The following is a 23,121-nucleotide window of genomic DNA, read 5'->3' as shown; positions in this document are numbered from 1 at the left end:
ACAGGTGGGCTCAGGGGCAGCCTCTGTTCTCTGGGCCTCAGAAGCTGCCTCCCCGGGGAAACGCTCCTGGGTCAGCTCCTGCAGGAGTCCAGATACAGGATAACGGTGGATGGATCAGGACTGAGGGTCAGAGATGCGGAGAGGCAGGCAGCTTTGGGACACACTTGGTGAGATCAGTGGGATTTGCTGCAGGGTGACTGTCAGGGTGCAGGGGATAATTCTGGACCAGCCGTGTCTTCATCTCTCTCTCCCCTCCAATCCCAGGAGAGCAAATGAGGCAGACGGACTTGAGGGCCCGGCTCACCAGCTCCATCCTCAGGAACTTGAGGACTATCAAGTTCCATGGCTGGTGAGGTCTGCTGTTCTGAAAGTTCCAGGCTTTTACCAATGTGGGGAGGAGGGTTCAGGTGCAGGTGGGCTGCAGAGGTAGAATCCAGGGTCTGAGTGGCCATATTGGCCAAGCTGGTCTTGAACTCCGAATGTTAAATGATTTGTCCGTCTCAGCCTAGCAAAGTGCTGGGATTACAGGTGTGTGTCACCATGAACTGGCTAATTTTGGTATTTTCAGTAGAGAGGTGGTTTTGCTATGTCGTCCTTGCTGGTCTTGAACTCCTGGAGTCACATGATGCACCTGCATCAGCTTCCCCTTGTGCTGGGATTACAGGCATGAACCACCATGGCCATGCTTTCTTTTTTGAGACAGGATCTTATGCTGGCACCCAAGCTGGAGTGCAGGGCTGTGATCCTGGCTTACTGTGACCTCCACATTGTGGGCTCAAGCAGTCCCCTCGTTTTGGCCTCCCAAATAGCTAGGACTGAAGGTGTGTGCCACCATGAACTGGCTAATTTTTGTATTTCCAGTAGAGAGGTGGTTTTGCTTTGTCATCCTTGCTGGTCTTGAACTCCTGGAGTCACGCGATGCACCTGCCTCAGCTTCCCCTTGTGCTGGGATTACAGGCATCGACTGACGTGCCCAGCTAGTTTTTTTTTTTTTTTTTCTTTTTGAGGAATTGCCGAACTATGTGAAACACAGGATGCACCGTTTTTGTTCCCTGGACAGTATTTAAAGATTGTGGTTTCTCTCTCACCTTGCCAACACTTGTTAATTAACATTTGTTGGATTATATCCTTTCTAGTGTGTGTGAGGGAGTATGTCATAGTTTCAGTTTAGATGGCCATAGTCATGATAATGAGCATCTTTTTATGTGCTTGTTTTCCATTAACATGTATTTTTGGCAAAGCGTGTGTATGTCATTGTGTATGACATTGAGTATGTCATACAGTTAAGATGGCCCTAATGATAATGATATTATCCATCTCTTATGTGCCTGTTTTACATTTCAGTGTTTTATTGGCGGAGTGTGGGTTCAGCTGTTTCTCCATTTAGTAATTTGGTTGTTTTTGTTGTTGATTTATACAAATAACACATCGTGGCTAACAGACTGCTAGACATGTAATGCACAAATATTTTCTTCCTTTCTGTGGGTTGTGTTCCCCCTATCTTTTTTTTTTTTTTTTTTTTTTTTTTTTTTTCCATGAGATGGACAGAGTCTAGCTCTGATTCCCTGGCTGGAGTGCAGTAGTGTGATCTCGGCTCATGGCAACCTCTACCTCCTGGTTTCAGATGATTCTCCTGCCTCAGCCTGCCAAGTAGCTGACATTACATACTCCCAGTACCATGCCCAGCCAATTTTCTGTATTTATTTATTGATTTTTGAGATGGTGTATTACTGTTGCTGTGTCACCCAGGCAGGAGTGCATTAGTGCAATATCGGCTCACTGCAACTTCCACCTCCAGGGTTCATGCGATTCTTCTCCCTGAGCCTTCTGACTAGCTGGGATTACAGACCTGTGCCACCACGCCTGGCAAATTTTTTGTATTTTTTATAGAGATGTTGTTTCTCCACAATGGTCAGGCTGGTCTCAAACTCTCAACCTCAGTTGATTTGCTTGCCTCAACTCCCCATAGTGCTGGGATTACAGGCGTGAGCCACTGCACCTGCCACTCCTAGGTATTTTGGTTTTCTTTCTTTTTTATTTTGAGATAGGTCTTGCTCTGTTGGCCGGGCTGGAGTGCAATGGCCTGACAACTACTCACTGGAACCTCTGCCTCCTGGGTTCAAGCAATTCTTGTGCCTCAGCCTCCCAAGTAGCTGAGATTACAGGTACCGGGGTTTCACCATGTTGGGCAAGCTGGTCTCGAACTCCTGACCTAAAGCGATCTTTCTGCTTCGGCCTACCAAAATGCTGGGATTACAGGCATGAGCTGCCATGCCCGGCCTTTCTTTTTTGAGACAGGGTCTTGTGCTGTCTCCCAGGCTGGAGTGCAGTGGTGTAATCTCGGCTTACTGCAACCTCCACATTCTGGGCTCAAGCAATCCTGTGTCAGCCTCTCAAGTAGCTGTGACTACAGGTGTGTGCCACCATGCCTGGCTAATTTTTGTATTTTTAGTTGAGACGGGGTTTTGCTAAGTCATCCTGGGTGATCTTGAACTGCTGGACTCAACGTGATTTACCTGTCTCGGCCTCCCAATGTGCTGTGGTTGCAGGCATCAGCTATTGTGCCCAGACTATTTTTCACTTGTGAGTAAATACGAAACTATGTTAAAAATAGGCTGCACCATTTTATATTCACATATGGTATTTAAGGATGGTGATTTCTCTCTGACCTTGCTAACAATTGTTATTTTCTATTTATTTGGATTATAACCTTTTGAGTGTGTGTTAAAGGAGTTTATCATTGTGGTTTCCATGTAGATTGCCATAATGAGAGTTATATTGATCATCCTGTTATGTGCTTGTTTTCCATTTGCATGTCATATTGTTGAAGTGTGTGTTCAGCTGTTTTTAGATTTTGTAATTTGGTTGCTTTTGTTGTTGAGTCAGACAAATTATACACTGTGGTTAACAGACTGTTGTTAGATATATAATGCACTATGTGCTGTCTTTTCACTTTCTTTTTTTAATTTGAGATGGAGTCTTGCACTTTTGCCCAGGCTAAAGTGCAGTGGTGCGATCTCGGCTCACTGCAACCTCCCACTCTTGGGTTCACATGACTCTTGTGTCTCACCTTTCGAGTAGCTGAGATTACAGGCTCCTGTTAACATGCCCAGCTAAGTTTTTGTATTTTTTTTTTCTTTTGGAGATGGAGTCTCGCTCTGACACCCAGGCCTGGAGTGTAGTAGCACAATCGGCTTACTGCAACTTCCACCTCCCAAGTTCAAGTGATTCCTCAGGTGAGCACCACCACGCCCAGTTAATTTTTGTATTTTCAGTAGAGACGAGGTTTCTCTATGTTGGTAAGGCTGGTCTCAAACTCCCAACCTGAGGTACATGCTCGTTTCAGTCTGCCAAAGTGCTGGATTATAGGCGTGAGCCACTACACTCCTCCAGTCCCAGGCATTATGGTTTTCTTTTTCTTTCTTTCTTTTCTTTTTTTTTTTTTTTTTTTTTGGTGCGATCTTGCCTCTGTTGGCCAGGCTGGAGTGCAGTGGCCTGATATCAGCTCACTGGAACCTCAGTCTCTTGGGTTCAAGCAATTCTCCTGCCTCAGCCTCCAAAGTAGCTGGGATTACAGGTGCATACCACCACACCCGGATAATTTTCATATTTTTAGTAGAGACCGGGTTTTGCCATGCTGGCCAAGGTGGTTTTTAACTGCTGACTTCAAGAGATCCTTCTGCCTCCACCCCTCAAAGTGCTGGGATTACAGGTGTGAGTCACCATGTTTGGCCTTTCCATTTTGAGATGAGGTCTTGTGCTGTCTCCTAGGCTGCAGTGCAGTGATGCAATCTCAGCTTACTGCAGCCTCCACATTCTGGGCTCACGCAATCCTCCTGTCTCAGCCTCCCATGTAGCTGGGACTACAGGTGTGTGCCACCATGCCTGGCTAATTTTTGTATTTCTAGTAGAGTTTGGGTTTTGCTGTGTCATCCTGGCTAGCTTTTAACTCCCGGACTCATGTGATCCACCTGTCTCTGTCTCCCAGTGTGCTGTGATTATAGGCATTAGCTATCATGCCCGGCGTATTTTTAACTTTTTGAGGAATCAGCAAACTGTGTTAAAAATAGGCTGCAGTAGAGAAATGCAAATCAACACTACATTGAGATACCATCTCACGCCAGTTAGAATGGCCATCGTTAAAAAATCTAGAGACGACAGATGCTGGAGAGGATGTGGAGAAATAGGAACACTTTTACACTGTTGGTGGGAGTGCAAATTAGTTCAACCATTGTGGAAGACAGTGTGCCAATTCCTCAAGGACCTAGAAATAGAAATTCCATTTGACCTAGCAATCCCATTACTGAGTATATATCCAAAGGATTACAAATGGTTCTATTACAAGGACATGTGCACACGAATGTTCATTGCAGCATGGTTTACAATAGCAAAGACTTGGAACCAACCCAAATGCCCAACGATGATAGACTGGACAGGGAAAATGTGGCACATATACATAGAAAACGACGAGTTCGTGTCCTTTGTACGGACAAGGATGAACCTGGAAAGCATCAATCTCGGCAAACTGACAGAGGAACAGAAAATCAAACACTGCATGTTCTCACTCATAGGCGGGTGTTAAACAGTGAGAACACATGGACAAAGGGAGGTGAGCATCACACACTGGGGTCTGTGGAGGGCATGTAGTGGGAGTTGGGGAGGGATATCATGGGGACAAATGCCAGATATAGGTGATAGGGAGAAAGGCAGCAAACCACATTGCCAAGTATGTACCTATGCGACAATCTTGAATATTCTTCAAATGTACCCCAAAACCTAAATCGCAGTAACATACATATTTAAACAAAAAAGGCTGCACTATTTTATATTCCCCATACGGTATTTAAGGATGGTCATTTCTCTCAGACCTTGCTAACACTTGTTATTTTACATTTCTTTAGATTATAGCCTTTCTAGTGTGTGTCAAAGGTATATGCCATTGTGGTTTCAGTGTAGATGGTCGTAATGGTAATGATACTGATCATCTTGTTATGTGCCTGATGTCTGTTTGCATGTCTTATTAGTGCAGTGTGTGTTTAACCGTGTCTCTATTTTCCTTTGCAGATGAAGTCTTGCACTGTTGTCCAGGTTCGAGTGTAGTGGGGCGATCTCAGTTCACTGTAACCTTCGTTACCTGGGTTCAAAAAAGTCCCCTGCCTCAGCCCCCTAAAGTAGTTGAGATTAGTCTCCTACTACCATGCCTAGCTAATTTTTTGTATTTTTCCTTTTTGAGACAGAGTGTAGCTCTGTTGCCAAAGGTGGAGAGCATTAGCACAATCTGTGCTCATTGCAACCTGTACTTAACGTGGTTAGGCTCAGGGTTAGGGTTAGGGGTTAGGGATTAGGGGTGGGTTGGGGTTAGGGGCATGTGTTGCATCGTCCCAGCGCCGGCTTGCGTGGTGTGGCGTCCAGGCCCTGGCGTGCATCACGCGGCATCCTGCCGGTCTGCGGGGTTGCAGTCTTCTCAGTATATATCTGTGGGGAACCGTGAGTGTGGAGCTGCATGCTCCATGGCACAGGCCTAGCGGGCATAGCCTCGCTACAACTCTGGGCCACGTCTACAGTGAGTAAATTCCTTCCTGTTTGCAGCCCTTCAATGCTTATGGTCAGAGACTGGTAAGATCTCAGTATGGAAAACTGGACACCGAAAGCTCCTCTGAATCCTTCGCACCTAGGTTCTCCCCGCCCAAGGCCCGGTGTCTGCAGTGCAAGTTTTAATAATCAACACTGACATATCAGTGCAAATGTATAAACTAACGTATCGTTAGGGTTTAGGGTGAGGATTAGGGCTAAGGGTTAGGGTTAAAAGTTAGAATTTAGGGGTTAGAAGAATTTTAGGCAAATTTGAAGGAAAGAATGATGCTTGAATCATGCCTGAAGCACCAGAGTGAAAAATAGGGCTTGGGTCTTCCAGCTCTCAGCGGTGGCTGCTGAGTGAGGTTTCTCATTGGCTCCAGCTGGGCGACCGCCGGTTGTGGGGATGGTTCCCTCAGCGTCAATAGTCATACAGCCAGCTGGCAGCTGGGTATTTTGTCATTGACCGGTTGGTTGGTTAACGTTTTTAAGTCAGTTTGCATGCCTCGAAGTTCGGTTTTGTTTGCTTAGGGAAGACCTCAGGCTAACAGCTTTCCCCTTTTTTGCTTTAACATGTCAAAACCATGATTCATATTCATTTTACTCTCCTGGCATTAATAGAAGAAAGTTTACATTTTTGTTGTCATTCAGAAAGTTGGTTTAATTGGCAGCCTATTTGTGATGTTGCATAAAATAATGTGTGTTAATTATTAGCATCTTAGATTAGATGAAATATGTTAACTCTATTAAGCTTTGTTATTAAACCATAACAGGAGTTCAGTTGCTTTTTTTTTTTTTTTTTCTCCTAGGCTTTAACCATTTAAAATACACTCAAGCGTCTCCTAACAATGTGGATACTTTCTAAGAAATGTGTCCTTAGTGATTTCATCTTTGTGCACACACCATCAAGTGTCCTTGTAAAACCTGGATGGTGTAAGTGATATGGTATAGCTTCTTGCTTTCAGGCTACATACCATACCTGTACAGCTCATCTCTGTACTTCAGTGCTGTAGTCAAATGTCACACCATGGTGATTGTGGATTGTGATCCCTAAATATCTGAGTCAGGTCTCAGTCAAGTAGAAAGCTTATTTCGCCAAGGTTATGGACATACCCATGACACAGCCTCAGGAGGTCCTGACAACATGGGCCCAAGGTGGTCAGGGTAGAGCTTGCTTTTATATATTTTAGAGAGACATGAGACACCAATCAATATGTGCAAGATGTAAAGTCATTCGGTTCAGTGAGGTGGAACAACTGGAGGTAGGAAGGCGGGGTGGGGGGTGGTTCTAGGTCAGAAGTAGATAAAACAAAAGTTACATTCTTTTGAATTTTTTGATCAGCCTTCCACTGAATACAATTTAGTCTGGTTCCGTGAATTTGCATTTTTACACATACAGTAGGGCAGAGGAATGGTGTGATCTTGGCCCAGCACACCCACCTCCTCCCTGGTTTAAGCGATTGTCTTGCCGCATCCTCCCCAGTAGCTGGGATTACAGGCATGCACCACCAAGCCTGGGTAATTTTTGTATTTTTAGTAGAGATGGGGTTTCTCCGTGTTTGTCAGGCGGGTCTCGATCTCCCTACCTCAGCTTATCCACCTGCTTTGGCCCCTCAAAGTGTTGGGATTATAGGCATGAGCCACTGTGCCTGGTCAGGAAGCTTATTTTGATTCTGATATTGTCAACTGTATTTCAGGTATAACTTATTTTCCTTGGAGCATTAAATACTGCATTGGTATTGTATTACAGAAATAAAACACAGATCCCTTTTTATCACCTTCTTTGCTAGTGATATTGACAACTAAATTTAGATGCATTCCAGAGTCTGGGTTTCCAGTAATTCTTAGCAATCCTCTAAAGGTAAATTGCTTTTTCTCACGAGACACAGTGACATCTAAAGTCGCATTGATTGTCCTGCCACTTTTGTTTCTCTAGTTTCATCGATTACTTCAAAGCATCTTTGGGGGGATAACTTTGAGTAACCCTTTACACTTTTCAGTATTAGAAAGCATCATCATGAAACATTGAATAATTGTGGTCACAAATTCCCTTTACAGTCTTTCTTTGAATATTTTTTTCCAGTGGCAAATATTTGCTTTTGTTGTATTGTAGCTAAAAGGAATGCTGGGAAACAAAACAAAGACAGGCATTCATTATAATAGGTGATTCAGTCACAATCAATTGCTATTTTAATTTTTTTTAAGTTATACTTTTGAAAACGTCCTGCTGTAAATTGAAATAGTGTCCAAAATCTGAAGTCTTTCCTTGGTTCTAAGGTGACCAGATTTCCTAGAAAGTGAACCACACCACAAGAAAAAAAATATATGATAAATATGTTTACATGGATGTGTTATTTTAACATAAATCTTGTAAAATAGGCATTTCATTGAAATTACATATGTTTGCATAAATTACTTTGCAGCATCATGAATGCCCTTGTTTTGAAAAGTAGGAGTAGTTAGTGTCAATTACTGCTTCTTATTAGTACAAATAAGTAAGGAGATATTTTTAAAAATTACAATTTTTAAATAAAGGTTTTATTTTAAATTAGTTTTAGAATCACACCAAAATTGTGAGGAAAATGCAGATTTCCTGTGTAGACCCGAACTAGTTTCCCCTCGTATAAACATATCAACATGTATGAGATGTGTTGTTAAATATATATATATATATATATATATATATATATATATATATATATATATTTGAGATGGAGTCTTTCTTGCTCTGTAACCCAGGTTGGAGTGCAATGACACGATACTGGCTCATTGCACCCTCCACCTCCCATGTTTAAGCGATTCTCCTGCTTCAGCCTCCCAAGCAGCTGGGATTACAGGTGCCCACCAGCCCGCGTGGCTAATTTTTTGTATTTTTAGTAGAGACGGGTTTCGCCATGTTGGCCAGGCTGGTCTGGAACTCTGACCTCAGAATATTTACCCGTCTAAGCCTTTGAAAGATGTGGGGTGACAGGCATGAGCCACCATGTCCTGCCTACTATCAGTATATTTGCTTCGGTTAGGTATCTGTTCAGATATTTACCCAGTTTTAAAATCACGTATGTGTTTTGTCATTATCTTCTCACATCTCTCTTTTCTTTTTGTTCTCTGCATACAGTTTTGCACAGTAGAATACTTAGTTTTATGAAGTCCATTATCAATATTTTCATGAATTGGCATTTGATGTTTTGTGTTACAAGTCAACACCAAACTCAACGTCATATAGATTTTCTTTTAAATTTTTTATAGTTTTGCATTTAAAATTACAGTCTCTGGACTATTTTGAGTAGGTTTTTGTTTTTCTTAATTTGTGTATATATTCATTTGATTCTACATGGCTTCCAAAGTCTTCCATCACCGTCTTTGGGAAGGAATGGCTACAGTGGGCTTCATTTTGGTTTGAATTTCTAAAATTATTACATTGAGTAAACTCAATATTGAATTTTATAGGTATTTCAGGACAGCCAGGCGGGGGTGCACGTCTGCTGAGAAACTGAGCAAGAGTATCTGTGCTGAGCTCTGGTGCCACCAGAGGGCGCACGAACCCACCCCTGACCAACTTCCCTCTGAGGTGCCCGAAGACTTCCTCGGGGCAGCACGACGGTGGTGTCAACTAAGTCTTGTTCATTGGTGAGTAAAAAGCTTCCTTTCCACGGCCCTGAGTGCAGAGAAGAGAGTCTTTAGAGTACTCAGCAAAGGAAGAAATTCATCTAGAAAAATGAAATCCCCAAATCCCATCATTACGACTACATCCTCATATCATTGTCAATATCCAGACACAGTGGCTGCTAAGATATGTTCTCACAGTGGCCTCTAATATAATAATCACACCGTGCCCTAACATTACTATGATATCCATACCGTACCCTAACACCAACATAATATCCACACCAATATAATATTCTAACGCTAATCTGACATCCACACTGTTGCTTCTAATGCTAATGTAATACTATCCGTATGGTTCCCTGATGTTAATGTAATATCTGCACTGTTCTCCAACACCAATATAATATGTACACTGTGCCCTAACACTAATATCCACACTGTGCAGTAAAACTAATGTGTCCACACAGCAGCCTCTAATACTACTAAGTATAATAATATCTACTAAGTGGAGTTGGTTGACATTGAGACTTTTATAAGGGTTCACAGCTTTGGATGAAGAGTAGCCTCTATAGTGGATTTTGGTGACGTCTCTGCTTTTCTGGCATAGTATTGATATGGTTGTTTTAAAAAGTAATTTACTTTTTAATAATGTCATACTTCTAGGAAACTTCCAGTAGCAGTGCAAAATATAACCTGTTTCTTTTCTTAGAGTCCCCACCAGTTATTGCTGTGCCAGATTTGCAACATCCCACAAAATACTCCGGTATATTTTATCCAAAGTGTGGAAACTCTCCTAGGTTACCACCGCATAACCCCTAGATCAAGAAATCAGCATGGTTCCTACATGATAATTCAGTTCACAAACTCATTTAACTTTTACCTCTTGCCCCGCTTGGGAGTAAAATATGTTTTTGCATTCTGATCCAGTTTTCCTGACACTGTTTCCAAGACTTTCCTGCATATTTATGATCTTGACACATTTAAAGAGCATACAAGTTTTTGTTTGAACACCTGTTTTCAGGTCTTTGGGGCATATAGCTAGCAATGGAATCACTGAGTCATACGGTAAATCTACTTGCAACCATTTGAAGAAACTTCAAATTAGTTCCCAGGGCTCATCCCTCACTTCTATCACATTCACAGAGAAGGCTTCCCTGATTATCTTATCCGCCACCAACACCGCACCCCTGCTCATGCTAGTGTGCATTACACCCACATCTGATTTTGCTTTCCTTTCCTTTCCTTTCATTTTCTTTCTTCTTTCCTTTCCTTTCCTTTCTCCTTTCCTTTCCTTTCCTTTCTCTGGTGTTTTATTTTATAAGAACACCTTATTTTATAAGGACACTAATCTCATCAGGCCAGGGCCCAACCCTATGACTTCATTTAACTTGACTGACTTCCTTAGAGACCCCATCTCTAAATACAGACACACTGTGGGGTTAGGACTTGGACATATGAATTTGTGGGAGATACCAACATTCTATCTGTAGCACATGAAAACTTTTCAGAAATGTTAAATCTTGGGATTTACCATGAAACTACTGTGTCAGAAACCCTAGGATTTGGTCTCAAATATCTCTTTCAATCAGGCTTTTCGGTGTGTCTGAGTTTGAGACCCAATAAGAGTCAATACAGGAAGTGGATGGAGGGGAGATGAAAGAAGTAGATTGTCAGCAGAACGTGGAGAACTTTGAGGCTCAAGAATGCAAAGGCTGCTCTTAGTCAGTGGGACACCTAGAAGGAGAGGAGCTAAATCATTTCTTTTGCCATCTGTTTGTGGAAGGAAGGGGAGGAAAGAAAGGAGGAGAGAAGGAAAAAAGGACGGAATTAAGAGAAAGGGAAGAAAGGAGAAAGAGAGGGAGGGAATAAGAAAGGGACAGAAGAAGGCCTTTTGGAAAACAGTTTCCCATTTCCGGTGTTTACATTCTAAATACAGTAATGGAGAAATGGATAAATATGATATATATTATGAAAATCTATAGCTCATTCCAGGGTCAAGCCAGCAAAGGAGAAAGGGGAATCAGGGTAACTTGTAGATCTGTGCAACCTCCCACTGACAAAAATGTGGACGCTCAGATAGGAAGCTGATGTGAGGCACACATTCAGTTTTATTTATTTGTGCTGATGTTAACAGGAGGACATCTAAGTGACTGTGTTTACTAAGATAGAGATATAGCTAAGAGAGCAGTCAGTTCTGAAACTACGTTCAGAAGGTGATTACTGAATCTTGTGGATTCTCTGCAAGTTTGAGGAAGGGCACACAGTGAGAGAGGATAAATAAGGTCACAGAGAAAGCGACTGTTTCAAGGAAAGCAAAGACCCAGAATGAGGGTGAAGATGAGGGCAGGGTAAATCGCAACGACATTTAAATTTTTTTGCCAGTTAGCACCTCAAAAGGCATCCCGGTCTGAGCTCTGCAGAAGGGACATGTTTGCAACTCATTGTGAGTCCTCTGGGTGAATCACTGACTGTGCCTATGAACAGGACCAACTGGCCAAAACTGTGAATTGTGATGACCACCACTGTTGTTAGGCTGAACCCTTGTTAAACAGGATAGTGGTTTTCAGTACCAGCTAAAAGAATTTTAAAATGTTGACCATTTATATTATTTAAGTAATGTGCTACCATTTATAGTCATTTATATGACATTAATATACCATTTATATCACATATGCCATTAAGTAAAATAAAGTCAACATTTATATTACTGAAGCAATGTGCTACAGAAACCCTAAAGGGGTTTCTGTAACATTAAATTGATGGCTCTCTAGTGCAGTCCAGAATCACCTGTAGGGCGTGTTGGGCCACAGATTGCTGGTTTCCACTCAGAGTTTCTTATTCAGTAGGTCTGGGTGGGGTCTGAGAATCTGCATTTATAATAAGTTCTCAGACACAACTGATGCTGCTGGTTCGGGAACCACAATATGAGAACTATGGTTAAGCCTCACGTCACAGCATTCCTCTAGCAAGAGCCACCTGTGCTAATTCAGGGTAACTTGTTGGCTGCAAACTGTAACCATACGCAACTTCTTTAGCAATATAAACCTCTAGATAAAAGAAACACTCGACAGTCATAGTAGAAACATATATGGTCAATGAAATATCTTTTTTCCAAATGGGAACATGTGTCTTACAGCCTCAAAAGAATATTTTCACCTAGACTGCACTAAAGTAACAAGATAAATCTGAAAGTAAAACTTAAAATGGCCTTTATGAACAGAAACACTTTGACACCTCAGGTAAAGGGCTACATATTTCCCTCTCTATTTTCATATCTTAGCTTTAAGATGAAATGACATTGTCATTTTACTTATAATAGGAGAACCTACGAATAGGAGAACTTAAATAACATTGTCATTTGACTTAAAACAGGACAACCTAGAAACTTGATTCCCGCTTATTAGTGCAAACCAAAGGGGTTATTTCCAAATATTTTCAGTTTAGTTTTTGTTCATGTGTAATATAAATGATTTAAAAGCCAGGTTTCGGGGAAAGCTGCCATAAATGTGTTTAATAGTTGCTGCCTCAGCATCCATTTTCAGACCTGACCTAAGTTGTCTGAAGCCCAGTCTCACTGTATCCCCTCCGATCTGGGTAACCCTCCCCCTCCCTGAGTGGTCGTGATGCGGCCCATCCCGCTGAGTCAGAACCCACCCATCACACAGCTGCTGGTCATGATAAAACCTAATGGTCGACACCAGAGCCCTGTAAATAAGCCCAGCTCCACGTGTTCTCTTAAATCAGCAAAGCCACACCCTCACGGGAAAGCCCGAGAAGAAAGCTTCAGGCCCTCCCTCTGCTCTCTGGTTCCTCACGGCCTTCAGACTGCCCCTCGGGCTCCAGACGCTCCCCGACCTTCTCCAGGATGTGTAAGTTAGAGATTTCTTCTGTTCCTGTGTTTTGGTGTTGCCTCCTCCTTGTGCCTTACCTGACTGACACCCCAGAGCCTGCCTTTCCTCCTGGCCAGGGCTCTCCTGGAGATGGGCTGGCTTCTGGCCTCCTTTAAAGAGAGACCTCGACCAAATTAGAGAGAAACCTAAATAAATAAATCACAACAGAAAGCTTGGTTTTTTACTTAAAATCCATATTTATAACATAAAATGTGTTTATGCTAGATTTAGAACACACTAGGCCTGTTCTAGCTCTAAATTGCACTGCTATCTTGTAGTATGCAGTTATTCCTCATTTTATTTTCCACTTGAAGTCATTGTATTTCCTCAGTTTATAAACACCTTGAATTCTTGAGCTGAAAAGACAGGGTAACTTGATAGGGCATCTCCCTTAGGAACCATAACCCCCAATGCAGAACAAATTAAATGTGCAAAACTGTGAGCACCATGTCCTATGTTATTAAAGATAGAATATAATGCTGAAAGGCAAGAAAGTCTTTATGAAGAAGTTTAAAGGAGTAGAAGAATGGACAGATGAACTGGAAATGGAAAGATCAGTTTTCCTTTCCTTTAGGAGTAAGCCCCTTTGGAAACTAGCTGGTAAATGTCACAGTCCCTTTAGATGGCAAGGTTAGTGAATACTAAGAAAACACTAGGGTACAAGTGTTCATCACGCAAAGCACACCTGTAATATTTCATCTGGTCTCTCAGTGACCCTAGAAGAAACAAGAGATGTTTTCAGATGAGGAGATTGGGCTTCAGGGTGAAATTAGGAGACTGGTAAGACTCACAGAGAGAGTCAGTGGTGGAACGGAGTTCAGATCCACATTCTTCCAACTGCAAGCACAGGGCATTTTCCACTAATCAGTGCACTAACCCAAGAAATCTAATTTTTCCAAACATTTAAAATGATGCTATGGCCATCTGAGTAAAACCACTTTTGGCCTCTACTTCTGATTCCTCATTACCAGCCTACCATTGTTTATCTGATATGGGCAGCAGAATTAAGATGTAATGAAGTCTAACAGAACCCCTCATTACCTGTGTAGATACAGTAGTAACAGAGATGGTGATATCGTTTGAATGTTTGGGCCCTTCAAGTCTCATGTTGAAATGTGATCCCCAGTGTTGGAGGTAGGGCCTGCTGGGAGGGAGGTGTTGGCTCATCGGGCAGATCCTTCCTGAATGGCTTGGTGCCCTCCTCACAGTAATGGCTGAATTCCTGCTCTCTTCACTCACTGAGATCTGGTTGTTAAAGTGTGATACTGCCCCCGTCTCTCTCTTGCTTCCTCTCTCACTATGTTAGATGCCAGCTCCCCTTTGCCTTCTGCCATGGTTGTAAGCTCCCTGAGGTCTCACAAGAAGCAGATGCTGGTGCCATGCTTCTTGGACAGTCTGCACAACCATGAGTCTAATCACCCTCATTTCCCTATAAATTACCCAGCCTCAGGTATCCCTTTATTACAGCAATGCAAATTGGACTAATACAGATGAAGAGATAAAGTATTAATTTAGAAGATGTTTATATACATATATATATAAATATATATATATATATATATACATATACATATGCATATATATGTATATATGTATATATGTTTAACATTCTCACTGAGACTGGGAGGTGTTAGAGACACATAATTGAAAACGAAATCTCCCCCCAACCAAGAAAACTTCTCCACGAAGGTAGAAGAGAAAGAAATACTATTTTTACACTTTAATTTCCGGGGTACATGTGCAGAACGTGCATTTTGTTACATAGGTATCCACACGTCTTGGTGCTTTGCTGCATCTGATCCTCCCATCAACTACACTAGGTATTTCTCGTGTTATCCCTTCCCAATCCCCCTACCCCTGCCTGTTCCTCCCCACCCCTCCCCCACCACCCACAAGCCCCAGTGTGTGATGTTCCCCTCCCTGTGTCCATGTGGTCTCATTGTTCACCATCCACTTATATTTTAGAAAAAAATATTATGTTTTAAGTTCTGCAATACATATGGAGATCATGTAGGCTTGTTCAATAGGTATACACATGCCATGGTGGTTGTTACTTCATCCATTGCCCCGTCATCTACATTAGGTATTTCTCCTAATGCTATCCCTCCCCAATTCGCCCACACCCTGCTATTCCTCCCCTAGCCCCTCAACCCCTGGGCCCCAGTGTGTGATGTTCCCCTACCTGTTTCTGTGTGTTCTCATTATTCAGCACCCACTTATGAGTGAGAACATGCAATGTTGGGTTTTCTGTTCTTGTGTCAGTTTGCTGAGAATGATGGTTTTCAGCTTCATCCATGTTCCAGCAAAGGACATGAAGTTATTTTTTATGGCTGCACAGTATTCCATGGTGTATGTGTGACATATTTTCCTTGTCCAGTCTATCTATGATGGGCATTTGGGTTAGTTCAGAGTCCTTGCTATGGTAAACAGTGCCACAATAAACATACGTGTACACGTGTCTTTATAATTGAAAGTGTTATAATCCTTTGGGTACATATCTAATAATGGGATTCCTGGGTCCAACAATATTTCTATTTCTAGATCCTGAAGGAATCACCACACTGTCTTCCACAATGGTTGAACAATTTACACTCTCAACAGCAGTGTAAAAGCATTCCTGTTTCTCCACATTGTCTCCAACATCTGTTGTCTCCAGATTTTTTAATGATTGCCATTCTAATTGGCATGAGATGGTACCTCAAAGTGGTTTTGATATGCATTTCTCTAGTTGTCAGTGATGATGAGCTTTTTTTTTCATGTTTGTTGGCTGCATGAATGTCTTCTTTTGAAAAGTGTCTCTTCATCTCTGTCACAAAATTTTTTGCCCATTCTTTTGGTTGCCAGTTCACTCTAATGCTAATTTCTTTTGCTGTGCAGAAGTTCTTAAGTTTAGATCTCATTTGTCTGTTTTGGCTTCTGTTGCCATTGCTTTTGCTGTTTTAGTCATGAAGTCCTTGCCTATGCTTATGTCCAGAATGGTACTGCCTAGGTTTTTTACGGTGTTAGGTCTTATGTTTAAATCTTGAATCCATCCAGAGTTGATTTTTATATAAGGTGCAAGGAAGGGATCCAGTTTCAGCTTTCTGCATGTGGCTAGCCAGTTTTCCAACACCATTTGTTACCTAGGGTATCCTTTCCCCATGGCTTGTTTTTGTCAGGTTTCTCAAAGATCAGACAGTTGTAGCTGTGTGGTGTTACTTTCGAGGCCTCTGTTCTGTCCCGTTGGTCTACATTGGTACCAGTACCACGGTGTTTTTATTACTGTGGCCTTGTAGTACAGTTTGAAGTCAGGTAGTATGATGTCTCCATAATTGTGTGCTTAGGATTGTCTTGGCTATGTAGGTTCTCTTTTGGTTCCGTATAAAGCTGAAGGTGTTTGTTTTCCAATTCTGTGAAGAAAGTCATTGGTAGCTTATGGGGATAGCATTGAATATGTAAATTATTTTGGGCAGTATGGTCATTTTCACAATATCGATTCCTCCTGACCATGAGTATGAGATGTTTTTATATCTGTTTCTGTCCTCTCTTATTTTCTTAAGCAGTGGTTTGTCCTTCTTTTTGAAGAGGTCCTTCACATGTTTTGTTAGTTGTATTTCTAGGTATTTTATTCTCTTTGTAGCAACTGTGAATGGGAGGTCACTCATGATTTGGCTCTCTGTGTGTCTGTTGCTGATGTACAGGAATGCTCATAATTTTTGCACATTGTTTTTGTATCCTGAGACTTTGCTGAAGTTGCTTATCAACTTAAGGAGATTTGGGCTGAGACAATGGGGTCTTTTAAATATACAATCATGTCATCTGCAAATAGAGACAATTTGACTTCCTCTTTTTCTAATTGAATAACCTTTATTTCTTTTAGCATGAAACCAAAGTGAGATGCACTTCTCAGGAAATCAGCTCAGCAGTTGCAAAGACAGAAAAAAAAATAAATAAAAAACAACTCTCACCTTTTTATATAAAAAGCAGATACAACCTTTAACATACAAATTCTCAAGGTAAGCAATAACTTGTCCTCAAGGGGACTTTACAGTCCCATTTGTCACACACCTTTCATTTTAAACGTTCTTAGCAATTGGGGTAACCGTCTCTGTTAGACAATTGGCTTTTCCAAAGAAAAAATAAACTTCTTATGTCTTTATAAAAGGAGGTTGTCTTGCAACTTGGAGTAAGATACCTGCGGAACTTACCCTCCCAGCCTCCTACTGAACCTGAGAAATGGAGGTGTTATCTTCCTTGATAATTTTCAAAGTGATGATTCCCAGGCTTTCAGAACAGCATCTTTGGGTCTTAAAACTAATGAGACTAAGTTATCTTTTAAGAATATTTACATACATTTCAATATGAGAAAGATGTACAAGCTTTCTAAAATAAACGCCCTAAGCAAAAGGTGCTTCTTTTCTTATTTTTAACATGGAGAATATATGAGTCAGTTAGTAATTATAGGCTTCTAACAAAATACTACAGATTGGGTAAGTTAAACAACAGATATTTATTTCCTCACTGTTCTTGAGGCCCAAAGTCTAAGACAAAGGTGCCAGTGGGGTTGGCTTTTGGTGAGACTGCTCTTCCTATCTTGGAGACAGTTACCTTTTCACTCCCTCCCATGTGGCCTTTTCCCCATGCACAGGGAGAGAGATCTCTTGTGTCTCTTTCTCCTCTTAGAAGAACACCAGTCTTATCATACTGAAGCCCAATCCTTGTCATCTCATCTAACCTTAATTAACTCTTTAAAGGCCCTCTCTTCCAATAAAGTCACACTGGAGGGTAGGACTTCCACATGCAAATTTAGTGTGGGGCACAATTCAGTCCTTTACATAGAGTCGAGCTTCTTATTTTTAGTTGGCCTTTGTCCTTATGGGAATAGCAAGCCAGGCTGAGTCCTTCTCATCATGGGGCATGTATTGGAAGAAGAGATGATGAAAAGCAAGTACATTTATCACTTGCAAGTAATAATCAAGGAAAGAAACAGTGATGAGTGAAGGCCCTTGGCTCAAGGATGAGAAGATACCTGTGAGCTCCTAGTTAGCCAGGTAGTAAATCAAGCATTCCTGATGATTGGGAAAGAATGGAGCTAGAAAAACCAATTCAGGAAAGCAGAATCATCTAGATAGTCAGTGATATAACTAAGTCGTATATACTATTTAGGCCATCGATCAATAATTTATCAACATTCCACTTACATATTAGCTCATTTGTTTATGCACTCAACATTTAATCACCCCTAGATTCATTGTACACATCAGTATGGCTGAAAACTACCCAGATAATTTTTTCCTTCCTGCAATCACTTACTACCACTGTAGATTTTATGAAACTATTAATCAGGTTTGAACTTAGATTTCAATTTCAAGCTGTTGTCATGTTGATTTTACACAAAGAATTATGAGGTGACATGTCAGAATTCTCTTCCTACCAGTACAGTTCACAAAACCCATGAAACATTTATATGGCTTGAAGCATCATATGTGCTCAGTTTATGGTGAGAAAACAGTTATCTGCATATCTTCCCAGTTTTAAAAAAACAACCATCAACTAATTGAAAAAGCATAACTCACTCAAAATAACGGAAAGATGGTCTAAATAAATTTACAAGATTATGTAGTCTGATAACATCCACAGATAGATAGTAAACTTACATCGAAGGAGTTTGGGATGAGTCTTCACTCATGAAGTACTGAGTTTCAGAACTCAGTACTTCCCTATTCTCAATGTATGGCCATTCTATTGGTAGGGTGGATTTTCATCACTGGAAGCAGATGTTACACTGCTCCTCCCCTCAGGCAATCTGGCTTAGAGGAAGGCAAGTGAAGGCCAGATGAGACTGAGCCTGCACCCAGCTCCCCATGCCCATCCAACCCTCTGATTCTCTACCCTGCGCATCTTGAAGTCAAGTTAGGTATGTTTTAATGACTGTGTCATAGTTTAAAGAGATGAAAGCGATGATGATTCATTGTGCATTTGTTAAACCAAGTTTCAGACATGATTAACGTGGGCCCTGGACACCAAGCATGGGTGAATTATTTTAGTCTCAGGAAGACAGGTTTTGTAATGTATTTTGTATTAGGCAGAATGAGAAAGTAGAGAGATTGGAGAGTCCTAGATAAGCTGATAGAGAATGGGTAGGACCCCACTGGCACCTTCTCACCCTTCTCCTGACCAGCAGACTGCTGGTTAATCACGGCTTTGTTCTCGCCTAGCTTCCTACATGGTTCATCAGTGGCAGTGAGGCACAATGCATTATCTGCTGAAACACAAAGAAAATGCTGATGCATTTCACATTTATTTCCTCAAGTCAATTGAACTTTCCCCTAAAATACGGTCACATTATTAATTACTTTAAATCTTGTCTTTGCCACATATTATGTGTAACATTGAGTAAGCAATTTAACTTTTCTACGTCTCATTCCCTCATCTGTAAAATGAGGTTGACAATAGTGTCCCCTGAGGGTGGTTGGTGAGAATATTAAATAAATCAATATATGTAAACCTCTTAGAACCATGCCTAGTGCATAACAAATACTTCATAGAAAGATTCTTTGTTATTTTATTTTATTTTCCACAAGTTATTGGGGTGTGCAGGTGGTATTTGGTTACATGAGTAAATTCTTTAGTAATGTGTGAGATCCTAGTGCACCCATCGCCTGAGCAGTATACACGGCATTGTATTTGTTGCTTTTGTCCCTTGTGCCTCCCCCCCTCCACCAAGTCATCGAAGTCCACTGTGTCATTCTTAAGCCTTTGTGTACTCATAGCTTAGTTCCCGCATATCAGTGAGAACATACAATATTTGGTTTTCCATTCTCGAGTCGCTTCACTAGAATAAGTCACTAATCTCATCTAGGTTATGGCAAATGCTGCTAATTTATTCCTTTTTTGGCCGAGTAGTATTCCATCATGTATATGTATGCCAGTTTCTTTATCCACTCATTTATTGATGGGTATTTGGGTTGGTCCCATGATTTTGCAGTCGTGAATTGTGTTGCTATAAACATGCATGTGCAAGTATCTTTTCTCAAATAATGACTTTTTTTCTGAGTAGATATCCAGTAGTGGTATTGCTTGATCAAATGGTAATTCTACTTTTAGTTCTTTAAGGAACTCCACCCTGTTTTCCGTAGTGGCCGTACTAGTTTATATTTCTTCTAGCAGTGTAGAAGTGTTCCCTAATTGCCACAACCGTGCCAACATCTACTGTTGTTGTTGTTGTTGTTGTTGTTTTTACATTCTTTGATTATGACCATTCTTGCAGGAGTAAGGTGGTATTGCATTGTTGTTTTGATTTACATTTCCCACATCATTAGTGATGTTGAGCATTTATTAAATTATTTGCTAGCCATTTGTATGTCTTCTTTGGAGAATTGTCTATTCATGTCTTAGCCCACTTTTGGATGGGGTTGATTGAATTTTTCTTACTGATTTGTTTGAGTTTGTTGTGGATTCTGGATATGAGTCCTTTGTCAGAAGTATATATTGTGAACATTTTCTCTCACTCTGTGAGTTTACTGTTTATTCTGCTGAGTGTTATTTTTGCCATGCAAAAGCTCTTTAGTTATCTCTCAGCTATTTATCTTTGTTTATGTTGCAATTGCTTTTGGGTTTTTAGTCATAAAATCTTTGCCTAAGCCAATGCCTAAAAGGGTTCTTCCAGTGTTATCTTCTGGAATTTTTATAGTTTCAGGTTTTAGGTTTAAGTCTTTAATCTGTCCTGAGTTCATTTTTGTATAAGGTGAGAGATGAGGATTCAGCTTTATTCTCCTACATGTGGCTGGCCAGTTATCTCAGCACCATTTGTTGAAAAGGGTGTCCTTTCTCCACTTGATGTTTTTGCTTGCTTTACTGAAGATCAGTTGGCTGTAAGTATTTGGTTTTATTTCTGGATTTTCTATTCTGTTCCCATTGATCTACGTGCCTGTTTTTATACCAGTACCATGCTGTTTTGGTGACCATGGCCTTATAGTTTGAAATCAGGAAGTGTGATGCCTCCAGATTTGTTCCTTTTACTTAGTCGTGCTTTGGCTATGTTGGCTCTTGTTTGTTTCCATATGAATTTTAGAACTGCTTTTCTTGAACTCCCGACCTCAGGTGATCCACCCGCCTTGGCCTCCAAAATGCTCGGATTACAGGCATGAGCCACCATGCCTGGCCTTAGAACTATTTTTCTAACTCTGTGAAGAATGATGGTAAAATTTTGATGGGAATTGCATCGTGTTTATACATTGCATGTATTTGTACATTGCAGTATGCTCATTTTTACAATATTGATTCTACCCATCCAGGGCCATGTGATGTGTTTTCATTTCTTTGTGTCATCTATGTTTTCTTTCATCCGTGTTATGTAGTTTTCCTACTAGAGGTCTGTCCACCCTTTTGTTAGATATATTCCTAAGTATTTTTTTTTTCTGTAACACTTAAAGCGGGGACCGTTTTAGCTGTGTGTTTTGAAAAAGTTGTATGCTCTTCAAAGAGAAAGCTACTTTTGCTGTGACTTTGGGTTCGAGGGGAAATGGGAGTCCACTTCAGTCAGCAGGGATGACACCTGAGTCCTTTGCAGTCCTCTTGTCTGCCTCTGAGGCTGAAATGAGAGTGGTCCCTGTCATCATGAGCCATGTCTGAAAGAATTATTCACATTTCGTACGAGAATAGACGGGTGAAATAGCGAAAGGTGTGTCTTCCTTTGGAGCATGGACGGGTTCAAAGCCCACCTCATACCACTAAGTATTTTGCTGAACACGAGCAGTTGTGTGTGCGGCCTGTGTTTGGGTGTTTTTTGTGTCACTCTGTGTGTGTGTGTGTGTGTTTGTCTGTGTTTCTGTCTCCATTCCTAAGCAGCAAATCATTTTTCCTCTTTTAGCATGTTACTCAGAACCGTGGATGTAGCCCAGCACTCCAGAAAACACAATCCATGTATGGTTGAAGGAATTTTTCTTGATGATGAGTGAGAGGGTGGTGACTGAAATCAGTTCATTTCCCATTGACCACTGAGGCCACATCTCTCAGGTGAGAAGCAAAGTGAGAATTTGAACCAGGCACATTCTCCCTAGAGACAATGGGCCCAAGACACGTCCGATGGAATCTAATGTCTTTTCATGTTGACATCAATCCCTTCAAGCTCTCGTTAAGCCATTGAAGTGTCACATTGGGCCTGGGGGAGGCAGTGCACCATGTGGAATTACACGTCTTAAGATTTGGATTTGATTTCCAGCCCTCTGCCAGTCAGTCTGCCAGGCACTTTCAAGTGACAAGACTTAGGCGAGTCCCTTTCTGTCTCTGTTTCCCAATTCCTTCACAGTGATTTATGTGGGCCTTGAGGCCCACTGGGAAAAGATCCCTCTTCCAGCTCAGTGCCTGCTTTCTTGATTTGACTTGTCAATCTGGAGTTGAATACACCTTTGGTTTTGGATTGACTCTATTACCTCTCCTAGAAATTAACACAAAAAATGACAGTTGATTGACAAGATGAGAAGCAGTTTTCCAGAATTCAAATAGAACTTAATCCTTTCTTACTAAAAGAATGCTCAACTCAAGGGGACACAGATCACTCGTTTTGACTTCATGAGCTATGGGAGGTAGAGACAACTTTTTAAAAATACACAGCTAAAACTGTCTGTGCTTTGAATGCTAGACAAGTTTCTCAGAATAAACAGGTAAAGTGGTCCCCGCTTTAAGTGTTTAAGTATTTGTATTTTTGAAAATAACACAGCTTGGTGATGTATTTGTATTAATTTCAAAGATACAGCTAAGGGTTGTATTTGCATTTTGGAAAATAACACAGCTTGGGTGGTGTATTTGTATTATTTTCAAAGAAACAGCTAAGGGATGTATTTGTATTTTTGAAAATAACACAGGGAGGGGGTGTATTTGTATTATTTTCTAAGATACAGCTAAGGGTTGTATTTGTATTTTTGAAAATAACACAGCTTGGGGGTGTATTTGTATTATTTTCCAAGATACAGCTAAGGGATGTATTTGTATTTTTGAAAATAACACAGCTAGGGGGTGTATTTGTATTATTTTCCGAGATAGAGCTAAGGTTTGTATTTGTATTTTTGAA

General features: G+C 41.1%; 1 long non-coding RNA gene across 1 annotated transcript; it reads left to right on the top strand.

Moving 5' to 3' along the window:
• The first annotated feature begins 8,988 nt into the window (after window positions 1-8,988).
• On the top strand, window positions 8,989-22,173 carry LOC141583641 (uncharacterized). Its single transcript, XR_012516399.1, has 3 exons — window positions 8,989-9,201; window positions 16,930-17,065; window positions 21,922-22,173. It is a non-coding gene; the product is annotated as an uncharacterized LOC141583641 (long non-coding RNA).
• The last annotated feature ends 948 nt before the right edge of the window (window positions 22,174-23,121 follow it).

This window comes from Saimiri boliviensis, chromosome 2, assembly GCF_048565385.1.
Source record: "Saimiri boliviensis isolate mSaiBol1 chromosome 2, mSaiBol1.pri, whole genome shotgun sequence".
Classification (NCBI taxonomy): domain Eukaryota; kingdom Metazoa; phylum Chordata; class Mammalia; order Primates; family Cebidae; genus Saimiri; species Saimiri boliviensis.
The sequence above is the reverse complement of the archived record's forward strand: the minus strand, read 5'-3'. Positions and strand labels throughout refer to the sequence as shown.